General features: G+C 33.7%; 1 pseudogene; it reads right to left on the bottom strand.

The window, feature by feature from the left end:
• On the bottom strand, nt 288-13,493 carry LOC109711283 (annotated as a pseudogene).

Here is a 23,400-nt window from a genome sequence, read left to right as displayed (position 1 = left end):
CACTCATTTTTTGCATGAGTCTGATGGAGATAGAAGCGATGACAAAACATTATTGCCGTTGCAATCGAAATCTGAGGTCTGCAACAGAGAAGGTGAAGGGAATGGGGCCAGAGAGGGAGTTGAACCGAAGATCCAGGCGGGCGGGGGTAAGGAGCACAGCCGCGTTGCTGAGCCATGTGGGGATCTCTTACGAAGAGAAGCGATTGCCATCTCTCATTTTCTATTTGCAACAGTATCAAGGAAAAAAAAAAGAAAGAAATTTATAAAAGTAAAGTAATAATAATTAAAATTAAAATTAAAATTAAAAATAAATGGCGATGCTATTAGGGACGCCGCGGTAGGTGACCCCGGGGCCGGAGGTGGGCGCCATGAGCTCGTAGGGCGGCACCCCGGCCCCGCACCGGTTGCGCCGCGCCGGGTCGGCGTTCCACCGTGCGATCTCCTCCCCCGCGCGTCGCACCTCCGCCGTGAACCCCAACTCCGCACGCGCCATCTCTGCGTCCCCGGTCCAGTCCCCGCGGAGCTCCTCGATGAGGTACTCCTCGTGGCCAGAGTTGGTCGAGAGCGTGTCCGCCACCGCGGCGAGCGGGGGCCAGCCGGGGGCGTGGCGCTTGTCGGGGTGGCCGGAGCGCAGGGCCTCGGCGTACCAGCGCTGCAGCTCGGCGTCGGCGCGCAGGCGGTGCGGGGTGGGGTAGTAGGCGGCGACGTAGGTGCGCACCCACCGCTCCATCGCCGACCACAGCAGCAGCCCGTCCGCCGCGTACGGATAGTCCTCGATCACCAGCCGCACCCCGCTCGCCTCCCGCGGGTCCTCCACCGCCATCCCCCTACACTTGTTAACATACATTAATTCCTTTTTCAAAAAATCTTTAGCTGCTTTTTTCTTTTTTAATGTTATCAAAAACAACAAAAGGCTAAATTACTGGAGATTAAATCTCCATGTAAATATTCGTTTTCTCACTTTTCTTTCTGACTTTTAAAATTCTATATTTTGGCTCATTGAAATTTAAGAAAAATTTTCAGAGGGTACGACGTCAGTAGAAAGCGCAAAATAACCAAATTATCCACACTTCTTTTATAAGAAAAAAAATAATTTATTTTTATTATTTTGAAGGGTACTTTCGGTATAAATTATAAGAAATTGATGAAATAGTTGATAGAACCGCGACGGGGAAGGGGACTAAATGCAACAACAGAAAATATTGAGAGAGAAAAATATAAATTTTTGACAGTTAGAAAGGAAAAGTCAAAAAAATAAATATTTATAAAAAATTTTACATAATTTAAGTTATTTTAAAAATTTGAAGTTTAAAATTTAAAATTAAAATTTCGAGTCAAATTTATTAATCTAAAACATAACTTTAGTTAGCTAATAATAAATAATAATATTAACAACAACAAGACCAATAACCATAACAACAATAACAATACCTTCTGATAAGATCGGCGGGGAGGCCCTCCTGGTCGAAGCGCCAGTGATCCCGGTACGCGGCGGCGCTCATCTCCATGCAGAACTTTCCGGGGGTGAAGCCGGACTCGACGACTCCGCCGGCGTTGACGAGGGTCTGGCGCGCGAGGGCGTTGATCTGCAGGGTGTACCTCATGTGAGGCTTCAGCAGCTGGTGCATCGCGCTTAACTGCCGATGCGCAGCTATTATGAACGGCTCCACGCACGCGTGCGTCCTCAACCTATGTACCCCAAATATTTCAAACTCGGTTACAAACATTCGATCATAAATAAAAAAAGAAAGAAAAAAAAAAAAAAGATTTCAAATCTGTGACGGTTCCATCCATCGTACTTGATCTTTAAAGTGACATGACATCAGAAAGAGTATGTCCTATTATATTTCATTTACCAATGATTGATGAGTTGGTGGACGCCCGCGTCGTTGGCGCAAACATGGGCCTTGGCCAGCTGCCACAACCAGCTGGTGGTGGCGTCGGCGGGCGGCGTGAGGACGCGCTTCGCGCGAGGGCAGTTCTTGGTCATCGGAGGGAGGCTGAGCTCGATCGCTATCGGCTTCAGGGTCCCGAGATCCGTCAGGTAGAATAGCGTGCGAGTTGCGTAGGCCTTTCGGCCGTCTTGCGCGTTGATTTGGTCGATGAAAGGAAGGTAGGTGTCGTGGTAATCCAAAATGTATAATTTGTTCTCCTCCAACGCCTGCCACGGTATTAAAAGAAAATGAATATACGAAAAAAAAAAAACATATATAGAAATAAAAATTAGATAATAAAAATTAAAATTTTCAATAAATAGAATAATCACCTTTTGAATTGACATGCCCTCTAAATGGCCGATGATGTGTTCTTCTCTGATGGCAGATTCAGGAGGCCCATAGGTAGCCGGATCAAGTTTGCTAACAGGTGGGAACACCTGAAAAGGCGATCATGTGAAACAATCGCTGTACTTTAAGTTACCACTCTAGACTAAAAGGTTAAATTGTTAGATAACAATATTTATATATTTTTATATTTAACACTTTCCTCATGTTTGATACTATGTTAATCAACCGTTGTGCTCTAAGGGACCGTTTGGTTGCATGTAGTTGTAACTGCACTATAGTTGTAACTGTATGTAAATACAAATTTCGTGTTTGATTTGATATATTTAACTCCTACTGTTGCAGGAGGAATTGCAGGAGGAGGCCCAACTGTAGCAGTTCGAACTACGCCCAAATTGGCCCACAGTTCCAACTACAGCAGATGGAGAGAGTAATTTTAAATAAAAGATATACTTACCTCCTCAATATTTTTTAAACAAAAATTATTATTATTATTTTTTACATTGGAGGTAATCTCACCATCATATATATAAAATAATAAAATTTTAAAAATTATTTCTCAACTGCATGCAACTAAACAAATTATTTATACTTGCAGCGCTTTCTGTTACATCCAACTAAATAAGATTCATGTAGTTATAGCTGTTGTATTTCTAACTGCATGTATCTCTAACTACACTGTATTTATAACTACATCTAACCAAACGGTCCCTCAAAGTTTAAGTTGTTTGAGAATAATATTTATATGTTTTTATATTTAATAGATCATATCCCTAAAGTTTGTTAAGCACACTCGTAACATCTGAAGATATTTTGGGTAAATTTTTTTTTCAAATGACGAAAATTATGCTCTTGGAAGTCGTGGAGAGTTACCCGGAGCCGCTCTATACTGACAGGGTTAATGCCGGCGAGTGTTTGGCGTGCGAACTCATCGTCGCGCATCCATGCAAACTTGTCATCTGCGATAACGTATTTACAGATAATTATCTCATCTTTATTATAACATTAATATGAATCCAAATATATATTTTTTTCAATGAAGTGCTTGCTCGGGTGATTAATGCTAACTTTTAAAAGTTAAAATGAACACTAAAAGAAATCTAAATAAAATTTGTTAAAATGGGTGGGTCCCAGAAAATCCTGGATAATGACATGGCATGCATTGATTGGGTGTAGTAATCTTATGAGCTGTTGCCACGTGCCAATTCCCGGATCATGTACAACCTAGGCTACAGTAATTTTCGACGACTTACGTGAGTGATAATTGGTGACGATTAATAACTATCAAAGGCTCCTTCCAAATTAAAAATGAATTGGCTAATATAATATTTTTAAAATGTGCGCATGAATTAATTAAAATTCTTCCCATCATAAATAACTGTAATCAAAATATAAATACAACATTTTAAGGAACTCACACCAATGTATTCAAAAATATCTTACGATACGATCAAATCTAAATTGGCTAAAAGATTCCAAACTCCGCTTCTTTTTGAGAAAAGATCTTCTGAATGTGAAATTGTTCCATATGCGGTTAATCATGTAAACCACTGAATTTCAATGTTGCATGAATAATCGATAAAATATTTTCACATTAATTGAGGACTAACACCACTAAAACAATCGAAGTATAGTGAGCCAAAACTTATTCCAAAGTACGCCAATATGGTGCGAGAAAATTATTGGTCCAAAAAGAACACCTATCGAAGAATTGGCGTAATCTTATCCTTCGTACTAATGGACCACAAAGAATACTTTTGAAATTTGTAAAACATATATAGGCTATGGACCATCTAATTGGTTAGAGCTTTGGACCATCTAAATGAGTAGTCGTATCACATTATTAAGCAGTTAAACATCTCCATAATTTGCAACTCAAAAAATAGATTAAAAGTTTTAGATATAGAGATTTTCTATTTTACTAATACTATCAAACTTAATAATTTAGCCAGCAGCAATTTTATTAAAATTATAGAATTGTATTGCAGCACCTGTAAGTAATTTTATCTAGGGTAAACTTTAATTTCCACCCTTGTGATTTCGCACATTTTCACTTTAGTACTCTGTAGTTTAAAGTATATCAATTTAGTACTCTGTGGTTTTATTTTTTTCTTTTTGTCACCCCTTTGTTAACTTTTCGTTAAATCATATATAAAAAAATTTCAGATAACTTTTTGTTAAATCGAATACCAGTAGTTTATTTAATATTCACTTTAATATTCTTTAATTTTAAATTTGTCACTAATTTAACAAAAAAAATTAGTAAAAGGAATAACAAAAAGAGAAAGATAAAACTACAGGTATTCGATTTAACAAAAAGTTATCTGAAATTTTTTTATATATGATTTAACGAAAAGTTAACAAAGGGGTGACAAAAAGAAAAAAATAAAACCANTATTCACTTTAATATTCTTTAATTTTAAATTTGTCACTAATTTAACAAAAAAAATTAGTAAAAGGAATAACAAAAAGAGAAAGATAAAACTACAGGTACGAAAGTGATACACTTTAAATCATAAGGTACTAAGTGAGAAAGTACAAAATCACAAGTACGATATTTGAAGTATTTTTTTTTTTTTTTATCTATAAAATTATTTTTACTAAGTTTTATTGTTGAATTCAATAGTTATCTTTAATAACTAGATCTATTTAAAATTATGAACCTAGATATTATTGTTCCTACACAAAATGATAAAGCGTACCAATTAGTCACCACCTACTAAATTGCATTATAATGATTCACCCGAAAAGCTCATGATGATGTAGTTTTTATTTTTATCCATTAAAATGTTGAAACTTGGACACAAGTAGACACTCCATAGTACCACAGTAACCACTACAGTAACTTTTCTTTTTCTTTTTCTTTTTTGGGATAAATTGCACATATTGTCCTCAAACAATCATGGAGATGCCAAGTTTGTTCGTTAAACTTTAATTTACTATAATAATTTTTTATTAGAACTCTAGAATTATTGCAAATTAAAATTTATAACTTAATTCAGTAGACTAAATATTAATGAATTGTTAATGTGAAAATAATACAGCAGTTTCGTGATCAGTAATAAGCGAAGAATTAGGATGTTTCATCAATTTTACATAAGCGGTGAGTCAATATTTAGTTAACGAAATTGGATTGTTGGACTTGATCGCAACAATCCTGAAAGTTCGAGTTAAAAATTACAATAAATTAAAGTTAATTTAAAGATCAAAGTGTTGCATGCCTCAATTTAAGGGCCAAACGTGCAATCTATAACTTATTTTGAAATATGAATTCTAAATTACAAAACATTTAATTGTACTATCAAACTTGTGTTTTTTCTAGATTTTAGAAATTCAATGGTCTTATTTTAGAAAAAAAAGTTACTGACTATTCCTAGATAGTAAAAGCAAAATATTTAGAACTCGCATTCTCATTTCAAATTGGGCTATAATACATATATAAAATTTGTGTATTTGCATTTAACTTTTCACATATTATTTTGAAATCCTTCGCTTTTACACCTATGACGACCTATTTTCACTCCTGGAGCTTATAAAGAATTGCTGTTCGAGTAAAGTTGCTTACAAATTTTAGTCCAGAACTTTTAAATTTTAGTTCTTTTTCGTGTTGAACCCGAAATGCAGAAAACTTTTTATCGCATCAACAATTACGTTTCGAGTGTAAAAGAACTAACCAAGAAGTTCGATCAAACAGGCACTTGTGAGAAAAAAAAAAATTTAAGTATGTGGCATTATAAAACATGCATCAACCATATTTTTTCTTTCAACTTACTTGCTATGATGTGGGGAGTGTCAAAACGGAGCATTCCCTCGGCGAACTCCTGAATCTCTTTAACGAAAGGAACTTTGTGGAGAATGTGATCAAACAAGCTCCGGTTTGAACCTAGCCCTTCTTTGAAGAGGCTGTCCACCTCATGAAATCCCCGAAAGTCGTCGTCGCCGGTTTCCAACGAGCGTAGGGATGCGACGATCGACGGCAGCAGGCCGTGGAGCTTCGCCCTGCGCTCGCCCGCACGGAACATCTCCTGCTTCTCCTCCTCGAATGCCTCGTCGCGGTACGTACATCGGCTGGGGTTCCTCCACCCTACTCTCTGTATGAATGTCTAGAGAAAAGAAAAAAAAAAGAAATGTAAATAATTTCAGAGCAGGTCATGCTACTCAAAAGATTGATTTTTTTATAAATAAAAATTAGCTGCTGAAGGTAGAGATTAAATATAGAACGATAGAAATTTAGAATTGATTCTAATACTATGTTACTCGAAATATCCATATAATCAGAAACTTTAACGGCTTTTTAATTATCGAGATATTTTGTGACTTGGTTCATACATTTTTCATTACTATTACCCACTTTAGGCCTAAATTTTAAAAAATACTGCACTTGCGCTTTTCCTACCATGTTATTTGAGAACCAAACCAGTCAAAATGTAGCATAATATCAGGGATTCAACGATTTTTCAATGCGGCCAAGTTCCTGGCCTATCTTTGCTAGTGGAACGGGTTGTTAAGAATGCCCAAAATCAGCGGTCTTTTATTTGAGAAGAAGGGTTATGTAATTGCTGCAATTAATGCCTCCACAACCGCCGGCGAAAACCCAAGAGACATGGGCAGCTCATTACTATGTGATAGTAGGTGAGTTAATGTGTGTTTTAATGTGTGCTTAATGGTGAGTTAGTGTATACTAAATTCAATGTATTTAGGAGCTTATAAGTATAAGGGTTGGCTAAGGCCAAAGTAGAAGTAGAAGATTGAGATACAAGAGGAGTTTTGCATTGTAGTCCTATTTTTCTAAATAGTGAAGTATTTAATTTTTCGAAAATCTCTGTCCTTCTCTTTTCTCTTCTTTTTGCATTCTTAGTCGTAGGGTGCGAAGGTCCAGACTAGCAATAAGGAGTAGGGGTGGAAACGAGCCGAGCTCGAGCGAGCTTATGTCAGCTCAAATTCGGCTTGAAATTAATTTCGAGCCTAAATCTAGGCTCAAACTCGGCTTGAAATTAATTCGAGCGGAGCTCGAGCGAGCCTAATTTCGAGTCGAGCCGAGCTCGAGCTCTAAACGAGCCGATTGAAATTCTCGACAATATATAATCAATAGTTTAATTTTTATATAACATTACCTACAATTTGATGCAACATATCCAATAGTTCAAAATACAAAATAATTGCAAGAAATGTGAGATAGGGTGACTGCCTGACTGGGTGAGGGTCTGTGAGAGAGAGAGAGAGAGAGAGAGAGAGAGAGAGAGGGGAAAAAAAATTAGGGATTTGGGAATATGAATGTTATCATATTTTAGGGTTATGTGCAGCAGTGAAAGTCTGAAAGAAAGAGTATGTTATGTAAATTTAGTGTTGGGCTCAATTGTACGGTTGTACTTGTTGGGTTTATTTTATGGGCCAACAATAATGACCCAAATTAAATTAAAGCCTATATATAATTAAAATACATTATATATATATATATATATATATTCGAGGTTTTCGAGCTTTTCGAGCCTAATTCGAACGAGCCGAGTAATACTCAAGCTCGGCTTGAAATGAATTTCGAGCCTTTTATTTTGTTGAAGCTCGGCTCATTTAATTTCGAGTCGAATATCGAGCCGAACACGAGTCGAACGCGAGCCGGCTCGCTCGTTTGCCAGCCCTAATAAGGAGTTAGACTTGCCCATTTTCAAATAGGAAGGCGGGCGCTGCACGGTCTTTGCGAACAAAAACGTTAAGATCGTGATAATAAGCTCTTTTGCATGGCAATTATTAATATTTTTGTTTCAATCATCAAATAAATTTGTATACAAAAAATTGCTTATTATCCATTTAAATGAAGTCCAAGAAATAAATTCTCCAACATAAAAAGTGAAAAAAAAAAACCAAAAAAATGTCTCTAATACTATCGATAACACCGAGCGATTTGTGCTACTATACTATCGATAACACCGAGCGATTTGTGCTATTGAGTTTTCCGCCGTTAGATCTATCCCTTTGACCATTTCTATCTGTTAGATCATACTATTCAAACAACTATCCACTCAACCTTATAAAACCACTATCATTCTAATCGTACATCTGTTAATTTAAGAGCAGAAAACTTACTGATCGTCTCTAGAGCAAATAACAAAGGGCTTGGTGGTTGGTACCCGAGGTCCCAAGTTTGAATCCTAGTTGATTCACATTTCTAGCTAAGTTTATTTCTAAATAAAATAAACGAAGCGGATAGCGTGCATGCTACCTATCTCTAAAAAAAAAAGAGCAGAAAACTTAAAAGTATTAATAACTTGATATTTTTAAAAATATAAAAGTTCAATTATATATAGTATACAAATATATATATATCAAACTTAAAACACGATAGTGATAAAGATTTCGGTATTACTAGCTCATCACCACCCTTTTAAAATTTTTTTTTTTAAAAATGCATCGGATCCTTAAAATAGTACTGCATTTGTAAATAAAATTTCTGCATGCTAATAAGTTAAAAAAAAAAAACACTTTGGCACCCAAAAATTTTTTTTAAAAAATCAATCAAAAGAACACCACAAAAAATCTTAACGACCCAGATGCGGACACGTCGACTTTCGCCGTCAAGTCTCTTTCAGGTACGCGAACCCACCGTGCGAATCTGCGGCCGCGGTTTCGTTTACAGTACAATTCAATTAAATCCCTGATCTCCATGCACAGTACCGTTTGTGTTTACGTGGGGCCCGCACAATTAAATCCGACCGTCACTTGTTGGTGTCAGGACGCACAGGATCCATAATTTTTTGTTGCATAATTGACGCGATGTTGAGCTGTCTTTTGCCGGACGTTGAATGCATCTTCCCTTCCGAGCAGACGACCCTACCATCGCCGTGGGTTCCCCCCGTAACGTCGCATTTATGAGTGGCTGGATGTGCTCAATCAAATTCTTTTATATATATATAAATTAGACCGGAATACTATCAATAGTGTCGAGCAATTGGTACTATTAGGTTATAGGTCATTGGATGAAAAAATGTACAGTTACGATGATGTGCCCTCTAAGATTGAGTGAATTAATGGTTGAATAGTATAATTTAACGGATAAAAATAATCAAAGGGTTAAATCTAACGGTGGGAAACTCGATGATGTGCCCTCTACTATATTTTTATGAGTATGATATTGCTTTCGAACTCATAGGTCATTTTCAATGATAGAGTTTCCGTATCGACAATCCATACTGTTATCTAGAGCATTTAAAACTTCTAGAAATCAAATTTTATAATTTTTTGACATCGTTTACCTTACGAGCAAAAGATTTCAAAATTGATAATTTTTAACGACCGGTATGAGATACTTGTTAGTTTAACGGTATAAAAAAAATTAAAATCGGTTGAAATTTTGATAGAAAATTCTATTCACTATCTAGATAAAGATTAATAATTAACTCGGATTTTAAATTAAAGAATCCAATCATCCATTTTTAAGACATCGTTTGACTTTGACCATTTATTTTATGCCCACTTTATGAACTATATTATAATTTTAAAAAATTATAAAATTTATTTTTTAAAAGTTTCAAATATTCTAGATCATATTTAATGAAGTGAACCATTGATTCGGAAGTTCTATCATCGAAAACAACTTATAAGTAGAAAGAGCTATATACTCATAAAAGTATCGTAGTCCTACTTTTCCTCTCTCTCTCTCTCTATATATATATATATATTAACAATATATACGCGGCCTACATTATAGGAGATCTGTACGTAGCAGTACTAATAAACATGTAATCCTAGGGTCATGTATTTCTAGGTCCACGAGACTGAGATATCTCATTTCTCACAAGAATCATTCATTCTAAAATTATTCTAATCCTAATACGTTTAACTTTTCTAACTTTTTAAGCTTAACCACCGTTCAAAATTAATGCTATAGTCGAATTAAGAGGTTTAATCCTAGAACTATTTCAAATCCACCACAGTTAAATTCTTATCTTCTTTCTTATTTATCAGTTGTACATGCTTCTGAATCTGCCTATATTTTCCTTAAAAATTCCTCACAAAAACTCCTATCTATTTAGACTCTCCTGTAGATGATTTGATTGTTGGGTCCTGCGCTTTGCTTGCAAGAGGCAGCAAATGCAAATGCAAATGCAAATGCCTGGTTGTTAGTTATGGAGTGAATCTAATTTAAGTTCCGGACAAAATAAGCTACATGAGTTTGAGAGAGTGGTTGTTGGGATGAATGCTGGGCCCAAGGTGTTAGCATGGTGCATGGGAGGGCCAAAGCACATGATATATACTGTGATGTACATAAGATGATTGACGATTTCACTAGACATTTGGCAACTTGGAGAGTTATCTATCTGGTTGGAAAGAAATAATATTATTTTTAAAAACAGAAGTAATTAAAAACTCGCGTTAGAATTTTGGCAGACATTCGACACTTTAATTTTTTTTCTCTTGATCCTTTTTGTGTACCCTTTTTTTTTTTTGCGTGCTCTTTTCCCTTTTGTTTTGTGATGTCTCAACTGTCTCCATCTCGATGCAAAATTTATTTTTCTATTGAATAAAGTGGATAGTGTACTATATTTTTCTTAAAAAAAAAAACCCTTCCTACCTAGCTCCACTGCCATGCGTTTGTGATCACTCGACAAAAAAAGGGTTTTGGAGTGGAAAAACGCTTTCGGACTGCGCTTGCTCTCTAGTTAAATTGTTCTAAATTGTCTCCACCATCTAATTCTCAACATAATAGTGGATGCTGAGGACATCTCGCAAAAGTTGTGTTAAGATATTGATGTTGTGTGCGTTCAACTAGTTCCCACACAAAATTGTGATAGTTGCTCAATAAATCATTTCTTAAAACGTGTTCATGATGATATACTCTTCACACATCTAAAATATGCTGGGAATTTGTAAACTTAATCTAGCTATTTGCCTCTAATTTTATTCGAATGACAATTTCCAATTCGATCTTAAATTCATGTTACAAATAACCACTTTTGCTATTTGTTGAGCGATGAACGAGATGAAATGAAACCTTCAGTGTCCTTAAAAACTTAGAACCTATCAGATCCAACTGTGTGGTACTAAAATGGACCACACAATAGTACGGTACGTAGTAAATAACATAAAATCCGGTGCTATATTATGATTGCCCAACCTGTGGACACTTATAAGAATCTAACCAAACAGCTAATTTGGACTTAGAATTATGAATGGCTAAAGCAGAAGAAGCGGAGCCAAACAAGATCTTATTCGCTTAGCTATAACTTATAAATCTTAAGCCATTAGTTTACCTGAAATAGTCGGGGGCCTCCCAGTTCTCAATCGCCGCGGATAAGGAACTCGATCTCCTCCGAGCACTCGACGAGCATACTCCGTCCCCTTGTCCGGGTTACCCAAGTCGTTATAAGTGGCGTAGTCGTAAATCCGATCTGTGAGCTTTCGTTCTCCCGTCCCATCTCCTCTCAACTCTTTTAGCTCCTGCTCTCTCAACTCTCTTAACCCAGGGGGTGTCTCTGACGGCAAATAAGGCTGTTTTTCACATAACAAAAGGCCGAAAGATTCATTAGTTCGATATTTAGAATTTTTTAGCCTCAAAATACATAACTTGATACATCCGTACAACTAGAAGATAGTGTTTTAAAAAATATTTTGGCTCTTATGGTGTATTATTTTTGGTGATCTGTTTGTTAACATGTTTAACCTTTCTGAGCTCTATGAACGAACTACGAAAAAAGCAATGTGGAGAGTGTAGGTATAGAAGCCTAAAATTTTGGAGAAAGTAATTAAATTGACTGGTTGAGTAGTTTTCTTTTGTAAGGGCCAATCCAAAGTTACTTGCAATTGAAGTTAGGGGCATTTGCTTGAATGCAATTTTGAGTATAGTACACTTGAAAATGCATGCAATTAAAAACATAATAGTTACGGCTATATATATTTCATTTAGTTGGATGAATTAGTAGAAAGTGCTGCAAAGATTTAGAATTGTAAAAGATGATTAAGTAGATACGATTAGTTACTATTATTATTTTTTCAACGACTGCAGTTAGAATTGCGGCCAATTTACAACTCATAATTTTAATGCAATAGTTGAATTCAATTATATCAAATCAAATACTGAATTTAAATATGAACATAGTTAAAACTATAGTGCAGTTGCAGCCGCGTGCACCAGACAGCTTTTTAGTGCATCTAGGAAGGAGCAAGAGTTGACCTTGTTAGTAAAGAACACCCTCTTCTTGGGCTGGATTCTGGCGGGCTGGACCCACGATTGGCAAGTGAAGTGGACCGGCCCGCTATCGAAGCCGTCGGCCACAACACTCTCCAGAAAGAACTCCCTGTGGTGCCGATTGAGGACCGTGATCGCACCCGGCTCGCCGAAGTCGGACTCGACTGTGAACTCAGCGATGTACACGACTTGTCGGGCCTTTACGTCCTTCTTCTCGGACTTGTCCACCAGCTCGGCCTGTTTGCTTGTTTTCGGACCCTTAGTAACTTAAATACACAAAAAGAAGAGCTAATTATAACTAAAATTTTATTTAAAAATAAATCTCTACAAACTATTTATTATAAATTTATATTTTAGCTGAATCAGTATGATCCGTGTGATATGTTACGACTATGCACACCGTGTTGGAGAACAATATTGTTATTAAATTAAATGCTCAATGAGATAGCGCTACATGCATGCATCAAAACTAAGTCAAAGGTGCAGAAAAAGTCAACAAATAGCTGGAGCCGTTACAATGAAAACCTGTACCTTGTACGATTCTAAGCATGAACAGTGGTATAATAAAGATCAAAACTTGAATCAAATTTTTTTTTCAAAGCCCGTAGAAATCATAAGCGTACTTGGATCGATTTCGGTGCTAACGAGTTCTAAGACAACACTGCGGCCCATCTTATCTGCGCACGTGTCGATTTGGTTCGTGATCATTTCTACGATATCCTCCTTCTTCTTCCTCCTCACTGTCACTGTCGCGCTTATTCTCAGCTTCGCGGGCTTCTCCGTCTCCACCCTCACCGCCTTATCCTCGGTTGCCGTCGCGGAAGTCGCGACCTTTCGCGATTTTCGCGGGCCGTACCCCCTCCCCTGCTTCAAAGGAAGCGAAGCAGGGGGAAAATAGAGGTAGTTCGCGCGGCTGCGGAGGTGCAGAGAGTTCGGAGAATGAAAACGTGGAGATTTTTGATACCGAAGTGCGCCGAAAATCTCGGTAGAAGAAGCCATTGGGAGTGAATTTGCTCCCAAAATCTGTACTTTTATGGAGCAGTTTCTTGGAGAGAGATGAGGGGAGGGAGTTAGGTTCTTATAGGTGAGAAGAGGGGCAAAATTGGAAATTCACTTGGATGAGGTAGGCTCCGTCCTGTAATAAAGTGTGAAGTGAAAAAGTAAACCCGCCACTTACTAGCTTTGTAGCAGTGTGAATGGCCTGGTCGTTAATTTGACCGTTTTGCCCCTGGGTATTTTAGATATGACATCTCAGCACCTCCATGTTAGGTAGGTTTTGCCTTTTTTTTTTTTTTTGTGTTCAGGATAAAAAGAAAAAATGAATTTTTTTTTTAGGAAATTCATATTTTGGGAAAAAGGTAAAGAAAAAATCTTATTTATTTATTTATATTGGAGTCTTATTCATAGACGTCCTAACACTCCATAAAAATCTTTCCGTCACGTCATTTTTTATGAGTTCGAATTCGAGCCATTATAGTTCTTCTAGAATACCATCGCAATTGAAAGCTATTAGCACCAGCAAACTTATTTAGTTGATAACAATCCAAAAAAATATATTCAAATAGAAAATAATATATAGAATAATTTTTATTTTTGTTCTAAATTTCTTCACTTGTGAGTGATAAAGATGCTGGTTTAAGCTCCTTGCAAAGGTCTCGAATAGCAGGTAAAATTTTATAATATTTAAATAATCAAATTTATCTTTTCGAAAATTTTATTATTTGCAAATATATCCATCGAAAAGTTTTGATACGTTTATATTTGTTCCTATAGTTTAATCCACAATTAATTTTCTGACGGTGGATACGTGAAATTATAATTTTGCTCTGACAAACTTGTCCTGAAAGAAGCTATTTTTCTTTCTCTCTTCCCTTACCTTCACAACCAACCGTGCGATATATCTCATCTTCGTTGCGCCAAGCCCTCGCCATGCCTTCAGCACTATAGGCCTCGCTACTGACATAGGCAAAGAGAAGAGGAGGGAAAGGTGGTAGAACTCAATATTGTACAAATTATATATATATATATATAAGAGGTAAATAGTGTAGAGCTACTATATTATGGAAAGTATAGAGAATCTGATGCTTCCAACTTTTTGACCGTTGGATCAAAAATTATGCGGTTGGAATGATCGATAGCGGTTTCCTCCAGAGTTGAATAGTACCCTTAGGGTTGAGTGGTCCCCACAGAGTAATAGTATTAATCCAAATGTTAGAAATGATCAAAGGAGTTGATCTAAGTGCCAAAAAATCGGAAGCACCGGATTCTCTATGCTTAGCATAGTAGTTCTACTCAGGTAAATAAGTCATTTTACTCTTTGTCTAACCGTAGTTATTATTATTATATTTTTTTACTCATCGTTATCAATATTTTTTTTAACAGAAAGATATATTTGCAAACAAAAAGATTTTTGGAGTCACAAATTTGATCACTCAACTTTTGTAAAAATTTACTTTCTATATGATATTTCTGCAAGAAATCATATGCAATTATTCCAAAATATATTGGATATGTATGTATAAGAATATTAAAATTTTGGATTGCTTCGAGCCTTTTAACATAGTTTTAAGAATTGGTGATGACCCATCGTGATAAAGGGTTTGAATTGATGGGAGTGCACTCTAAATCATAATCAAATTAAATATGTTAATGAGAGGAGAGGGAAATAATCAAATTATATTAAATGTTAAATAAGACGATATTTACGGATAAAATTAATTCAGATGAAGAATTTTTATCCGAAAAATTTGTAATAAAAGAAAATAGAAGGAAAAAATTTGATCGCTACAGTTAGATAATCAAAAATTAAATTAAAAATTTCTATAGTAATAGAGAGTTTTAAATTAATTCAAAGTTCGAATTTAGGATCAAACAAACCAGTAGAAAACCATATGATTAATATATGGTCCAAAGTTAATAGTTTGTAATTTTATAAAGTAGAAAGGACTATCTTGCAAAATAACAATAATACGGTCTATTTTTCCTATTATATATTTCTCACCCTTGTTCCCTTCGTCCTTTTTTTTAAAAAAATAAATACTACTTTTACTTTAGACCCAAAAAGAAATTAAAATTTTTACGCTCCTTTATCCTACATTTAGAATTTTTTTTATAGATTTTTAGTATAATTTTTTGACAAAATATATAAGGGCACAATATGAACTCATGAATGAGAGAATTTAAGATTAATATATATTTTTTTAGATGTAACAGTAGTATTGTTCAAAAATTAATAGAAAAAATAATAATCTCGTATTGTTGATCTGAGAATAAGGGTGTAGTATCCTTAATTTTGTTTTTATTTGAGTTGGTAGACTAGTAGTGGATAAGGATGCCACGTGTAACTCTAACCTCATGCATCCTTATCAATTNGGGATTAATCGTATTATATTAAAAACGAAGTATTAAATATAAATAAGATTCACCATTTCTCATCTAACAATTAATAAATTTAACATCAAATGTAAGTATAAACCATTATAAATATTATATTAAAAAATGGTTTAGTAGATATTTAATGGAAATACTTGCTTACTTTTGGTTTGGAAATGACTTGAAGTAAGTGAATTCCTTTTTGGACTTGTGTGGTTAGAGTTTTTACTACTTAACTTGACTTTTATCCTTCTTTATTTATGATTTTGGTCTTTAAGTTGGGATAATCCTTCCTGTCAGTTTTTCAATCTTTATATTGAGATGTGGTATTGATATAATTTGTTTAATTTTATAACTGCATCTGTTCTTGTTATAATATATCTAAATTATTATTTCGTTATATATGCATGAGTAGTAAGCATGTTTCGTTGAGGATTATTCCTATCATGATATCTCTATACAAACACTTAGTTTTGGTTATACAATTTGGTTTGGCTCTTGGATATTATTTTTGTCGACAACTTGTAGTTGTGGACTAGTGTTTTTGTTATTGTGTTGGAGCCTTGATCATAAGCATGGCGACTTGTCACTGTGTTCTATGCTATTTATTTACTACTGTCGTATAAGATTGCAATCTTGTGGTGGGGTGGGCTCTTTCTAAAGAGTGGTTGCGACTCGACCTGCTAGGCAGTGATTCACATTGAGCTTAGACAGTTGCGATTAGATTCTATGGCACCGAATCGAAAAGAACATACCCTGCTGGTTGGATCAAAGATAAATTTGAGACTTCGTATATTAAGTTTGATGCATAAACTAGATCTCCAATTGTACCTTTCACTTCATTCACTGACTATTCGCCGGATAACAGTTATAGCATTAGTTATTCTTACTGGAATGCTCATTTTTCTGATCGTTTATTTATATTACTGTTTCTATTTCTGTTTCTGTTGTACTCTTTCTGGTTAGATTGATAGTAATTAATAGCTTGTCTCCGCCAGCTCGTTGTACCTATTGAAAAGTTTATTATACTATTTTATTCTATTATGTACCATATTTTTCAGGTACATCTAGTGGGAATAGGCGTGATACAACGTGAGGCCATGAGACTGACTAGTTAGCCTTTTAGCTGGATGGTCAAATTAAAATAGAATTGTAGAGTTCCCACAAATAAGTTGTAGGTGCATGGATTTATAATATTCTAATTGGAATTGTGATTTTATTTGTTGGATATGGAAACTCATGTATTATGTTATTTTCATTGGGCACTTTCTATACAAATTTTTTATCATGTGCTATTATTCTAGATTGCTGTGTCCCGATGCCTACAAGGGTTGCAAATTAATTATCTTTGTGTTTGTCGCAAGTACGTGGCGTGTCCCACTAAGCTTCCGGATCGGGAAGTGACAGAAATTATTATTATTATTATTATTATTAGAAGAAATATACTGAATATAATCAAGTTTACCGCACAAATACTAAAAAGATTTCATTTTATCTACTTTATTAATAGCAACGACTGCAAAAATACGTATATGTTGAATATAAAATATTAAATTATTATTATCTAGCGGTTTAAGTTTCTAGAGTGGTCAGCTAGCTATTTTAACAAGTTCGAAAGCAAAAAGTTAAACTTCTAGATCTTTAATTTTCTTTTCATTTGATTTAAAATTTACATCTGGATCTACTAAATGTACTGCCAATTTATTTATTTTTTTTTAGAAATAAATTTTTCTAGAAATGTAATGCAATTAAATTTCGAACTTTAGACCTCAGTTGTCAATCAGTAAGTTTTTTACCGCTTATGCTAAGATTTTTTGTTCCCATGCGTCCTTTATGCAAAACTGTAATATTTTTGTAGGGTGTTTTTTTTTTAAAGATAAAAGAAAGGTAATTTTCTTTTTTTTTTGTCTTTTTTTTTTTTAGTAGTTTGCCTTTTACCATTTATCTTACTTTTAATTTTATTAGTGAAAAAGTGAAGGGCCATTCAATCCCTATTGTAATGGTCATCATGAAAGGACTCCTTGAGTTCCCTTTAATTTGGGCCCCAAACTACTCAATTTTGGTACGAAGTTACAAACATTTTGTACCCACCTTTACATGCCAACAACTAATAATTTTATCAATAATGAGTATGGCAATGCAGTTGATTAATAATTTAATCATTAGTATATGAGGTTCTAAATTCAAAACTTAATTTATTTTATATTTTTAGCTGAATTTAGTTTTATTTTAAGAAACTAAAACGAAGTACACAGCTTGCTACCTTTCTTTCTCTATAAAAATATAGAAAGAAAACAATTTCAACAATGAGATTTCACTCTATTAAATAATAATAATAATAATAATAGTAATAATAATAATCAAAGCCAAGATATTAGTTCCTAATGACAGTTGTAGTCACCTCAGACCTGAATCTGATACATGATCCGATCAAAAAGCGTACCTGAAAAATATCAGATGTGGATTTTATTCTTCTTCGGGGATCCGTATCCATATCGAGGCAAATGTTTAATTTAATTTCTAATACTAAGCTACCTAATAACTTAAATCTAGGACAAATTAAATGCATCATCTATGCACAGTTCCTGTACTATTTTGATATGTATATATAGTAACTTAAATTAGTCCCTCAACATTTCTGTATTGCAATATCATTCCAGTCCAGTCAAAAAAAATAAAAAGACCATTTTTTACTTTTATGTAAAGTAATTTTTTTTTTTTAGTTTAGTGCAACCCTTTGTTGTAGTGCTTTTAAATTCACTTTTTTTTGTATTAAATTCTTTATTTTTTTTTTCCCGTAAGCTTTTATTTTGGATGTGAGAAACGGTCGAGCCAATATTGAATACTTTTGGCTAAATTATCGACACTTAAGAGTGTTGCTATATGTGGGATCGCTGTAGATAAGGCCACTTTGATATTGGGCACCTACTCTTTCAGTGATTTGTGGCGAAGGGATATATTGCGATCGTAGCCTTCTCGGTTTCTACGAGATTCTTGTGGCCGAACTCCAACCGCCGGAATCCTACCTAGTTGGCTGCTACGGCGGAGGACAAGAAGGGGAGATGGTGATCAATTTTTTTTTTTCTTTTTTATTGTAATCGGGCTGAGTGGGCTGGGTGTGGTTGGTTGAATAGAAGAACTTTTTATTTTTGATTGGATTGGACTTTATATTTAAGTCTTAACAGATTTTTTTTTTTTTTATTTGACATAATGGGACACTTATATAAAAGTGTCTTAAAAATATATCCGTATAATCTAATTCTGTTGTAGTGGCGCGACCGATCGCAGGTGAAGTTTGGTTGTCCGAGCCAGCTGAGATAGGGCCTGTTTGGCCTATCTTCTAAAAAAGTGATTTATGAAAAAGAGATTTTGGTTTGGAAAAGTGATTTTGATTAAAAGCTGTAGAGCGTTTGGTATGGTTTAGATAAAAGTGATTTTTCTGAAGTGATTTTGAAAAGTTATTTGGGAATTTTTTTTTGATGTTTGTATAAATTAATATTTTTATTAAATTTTATTTTAAAATAATTTAAAATCTAAATTTAAATTTGAATGAAAATTAAAATTTTTAATTTTCAAAATTATACAAAATTTAAAATTTGATATTCTAATTTCAAAAATAATTTAAAATTTTAAAAATTTAAAATTAGAGAGTAATAGGAAATTTAAAATTAAAAGATGAGAAATAGTTAGAATTTAAAAGTGAGTAGGGGTAGATTCATGAATTTTGAGAGAGTGAGTGAGAGAGATGTGTGAATATATAAAAATATATAATTTAAGATTTATAATTTCAAACTTTAAATTTGAGAAGTTTAAGATTTAAGACTTTAAAATGATGTGAGTAATTGTAAGAAGGTTGAGAGATTAAATTGGTTGGAAGAGGAGGTTTGTGAGAAATTTAAATGGTGGTAAGAGAGAGATAGAGGGGGAGGTAAGGTTGATTGAGAATGTGTAAAGGAGAGTAAGAGAGTAAATATTGGTGAGAGAAAAATATTAAATTTTTAATTTCAAAATTTAATTTGTGAAGGAATTAAAGAGTTAGAAATAAAAATTAAAAATTAAAAATTAAAAATTAATTAATTTGAAATGGGTGAGATAGGTAAAATTACCAGAATTTTTAAAAGTTGTAAATGTTAAATTGAGAAAATTTAAAATTTGAGAAATGTGTGAAATGTGAAATTGGAAGATGGAAATTTTAAAGGATTTTAAAATTAAAATGTTAAATTTTGTAAAAGTTTGTGAAGGAATGGTTGAGATTTGAGAATTTGAATTTTTAGAAGGATTGTGGAGAATGTGAGAGGGAGTGGTGTGAAGGGATCTATTTTTTCAAAATTGCGAAAAGTTTAAGGGTAAAATTTGGAAAGATTTAGAAGGATGAAGTCTGAGAAAGAGTAAGAAATTAAAATTAAATTTAAATTTAAATATTGAAATTAAAATAAAAATAAAAATTTGAAGTTTAAATCCAAAATCAGAATCATATTTCAAGAAGCTGTTTTTTTTTTGCTTCTGATTCTGGGGCCTTCAAAATCAGTTTTCTGATTCTAATAAGCCGAATCAGATTTTAAAAATGAGTTGCCAAACGCTCTATTGGGCCGAAAATTATTTTTCAGTCCAAAAGCGATTTTTAAAAGCTAGGCCAAACCCACATAATAGCTTTCACGTATCTCGCCCTTCTCCTTCCTCCTCCCTTTTCTTGCACAAGAAAAGATTCCTTCCAAGTACACTCCCCACCTAAGCATCCTCACTGACCGTATCTTTCTTTTTCTTTTGAAGAGAGAACAAAATAATATTGTCAGCTTAAAGGAACCAGTATCTTGCCTTGTGGCAGAAAGTTGGGTTAGATTGAATCGCATTCGGAATAGCGAGAGGTCGGGTTGGGCCGAGTCATGTTCGAAATGACGTGAGATTGGTTGGACCGAATCACAATCGAGACCCATGGGCGTTGTGTCTGTATGTTTTACGTCAATTAATTTTATATTTCTAACCGTTCGAACTTTTGGGGTTACTGATTAGTGTCAACGATTCAACAAGCAATGTACCTATTTCATTCATTTTTTGTTCATTTTCTCTTTAAGAAATGAACTTAGCTGCATTTGTGAAGCTATTAGGCTTCTAATTTGGGACCTCAATACTAGCCATCAAATTATTTGCCACCTGCACTAGGGATGGTCAATGAAAATAATTTTTGTTGTAACAATTAAAAGGTCCCTTGGGGACCCGATTGAAATTTGTGGAAGATTAAGAACCTAACTACAATAATTAGAAAGTAAATGGTTGAACTGAAAAGCATGTTAAAGACTAAGAATGTAATTGCAACAAACGAATGCTATTTCTACACTCCGAAAAGCAATGTAAATCTTACATCGCTTTATCTAAGAGATTATAATACTCTCTTATCTTTTATAAAAAAAAAAAAAACTAAAAACTCCTAGAGATTTATAAACTATACGGTTACAGAAGAAAAATATACACCCCTTTTTTGGTGAACACCCCTTTTTTGGGGCATTCACCTACAAATTTTAATGCAACATTGGAAGATGAGGAATTCAATAGAGACTTTATGTTAAAAATTAGGGCCCTTCCATGCAATTTACCTGAGCAATGCTAGCCCTACAACCCTTTATCGCTGTAATCTTATAACTTTCCAAGGGCTAAGGGCCAAGTTGTAAAAATTAGTATCATCATTTTTTTTTAATTAAACACTAATAAAAGGGTTAGTAATTAAACTCTTTTGGTCCGTTGGATTGGGGGATCGTAAAGATTACGAACCCCCAATGTTGTAGACTTCGTATTTCTGCAATTCACGTTTAGATAAATTACAGATACTTTGATTCTTAAATTTTAACTTATTTATAATTTTGACTCAAACTTTTTTATTTATTGCAATCAAGTCTCACAACTTAATTTCGTTGGCTAAATTTTGACGTATCGATGATGTCAAAGTAATGTGTCATTTTAATTATTATTTTTATATAATCAATCACAATACAACTACATTACTTTCACATTAATGATGCATTAATATTTAACCATCTAATTTGAGTTGTGCAACTTAATTGTAATAATTCAGAAAGTTTAAACCAAAATTATGTTAAATTAAAATTTAAGGATCAAATATTACGAAACTAATAGTCCGAGGACCAAAAGTATAGTTTAGTCATTATTATTTTATTATTATTATTATTATTGGGTTTTAAAATGCGCACGAGGGGTTCGCTGTTTTCTTTCCTGTTGGAGCGAGGAGATTCGCGTTGACAAAAGCGCTTGGCGAGAAAGTCAAATCGTTACAAACTGTTTCTCCAAAACCGCGTTTTGGAGTGTGGGCCCTACAAAAATAGTTGGCTACGTGGCACGCTGCGGACCCAACACTGTGTACAGCAAAAAAAAATAAATCCATTGAGAATTTTCGTATGATTTACCCATTTGTATAGGATATGTGTCTGGTTAGTAAATTCGCGAATTATTTACGAATTATTCACGAATTATTGAAAATTCGAATTAAGCGGTCTGTTTACAAATTTTTTTGAAAGAAAAAAAAATTATTCGAAAATTTTTGGGCCAGCCGAATTATTCGCAAATTATTCGCGAATTAGTGCTGAATTATTGAAAATATAAATAAAAAACTTATAATTTTATTTTTAAATATAAATTATTTTATATTTTATATCTTATATTTTATATTTTATACCAAATCCGTTTTTTAAGCCAAATTTTTCAACGAATTTAAAAATTAGAAAACAAATTTTATACGCATTATATCCGTACCGAATTTTTGCCGAATCCGAATTAACTAACTATGGCTATGTGTCACTTCTATTTTTATACATAGAATTATAATAATTTTTTTCTAGAGTTTAGCCTCTTTTTAAAGAAATTTTAGTATTAAAAATTATTAAACAAATTATTGAATGAAGTCAAAACTAATAAGTGACAGTGGATTGGTGGAGATTTCCTAATTTTAGCTTGTTTTCACGTAAGCATCTTAATTTTTCATTTTGATAAAATTATATTTTTTTAAATTTGCTAAACTATAAAATTTTTTTTTTGTCAATATCTATTTTTTTTTTTTTTTTTTTTTTTTTTACTTTTTCTTACTTACTTGATTCAAAAATCTATATCTATACCCGTCCACATCAAAGTAATAATTAACAAGAGCAATTATTTTTTAAAAATACTTTTTGGCGTAAACCTAGTTGGCTTTAAGTTTTTGAGTTGACAGGCTCCCAGATATAAACGTCGCAATTATAACCCTCCAAAATAAATTTGAATGCCATATGTGATGAATTTGAATTTATGATCTATTGCACATTCAATATTGTCCAATATTCTTATTAAAAGTGCATTATTGTGAAAGATAATAACCAAGTATTCAATATTCCAATAGAAAAGAATTTAGAATTAATATACATTATTTTAATGAATTAGAAAAATTACTCCAAATTAACAAATATACATAGAAACAAATTAAAAATTTATAGGCTCTTCAAATGTCAATTTCATAATCCCTAATAAAAAAAACTTTCAACTCAAATTTTGAATAGTAAAAATGAGTCCAGTTATTATAAC

The sequence above is a fragment of the Ananas comosus genome, linkage group 6 (assembly GCF_001540865.1).
Source record: "Ananas comosus cultivar F153 linkage group 6, ASM154086v1, whole genome shotgun sequence".
NCBI classification, from domain to species: domain Eukaryota; kingdom Viridiplantae; phylum Streptophyta; class Magnoliopsida; order Poales; family Bromeliaceae; genus Ananas; species Ananas comosus.
This window is presented reverse-complemented; position numbering and strand designations above follow the sequence as displayed.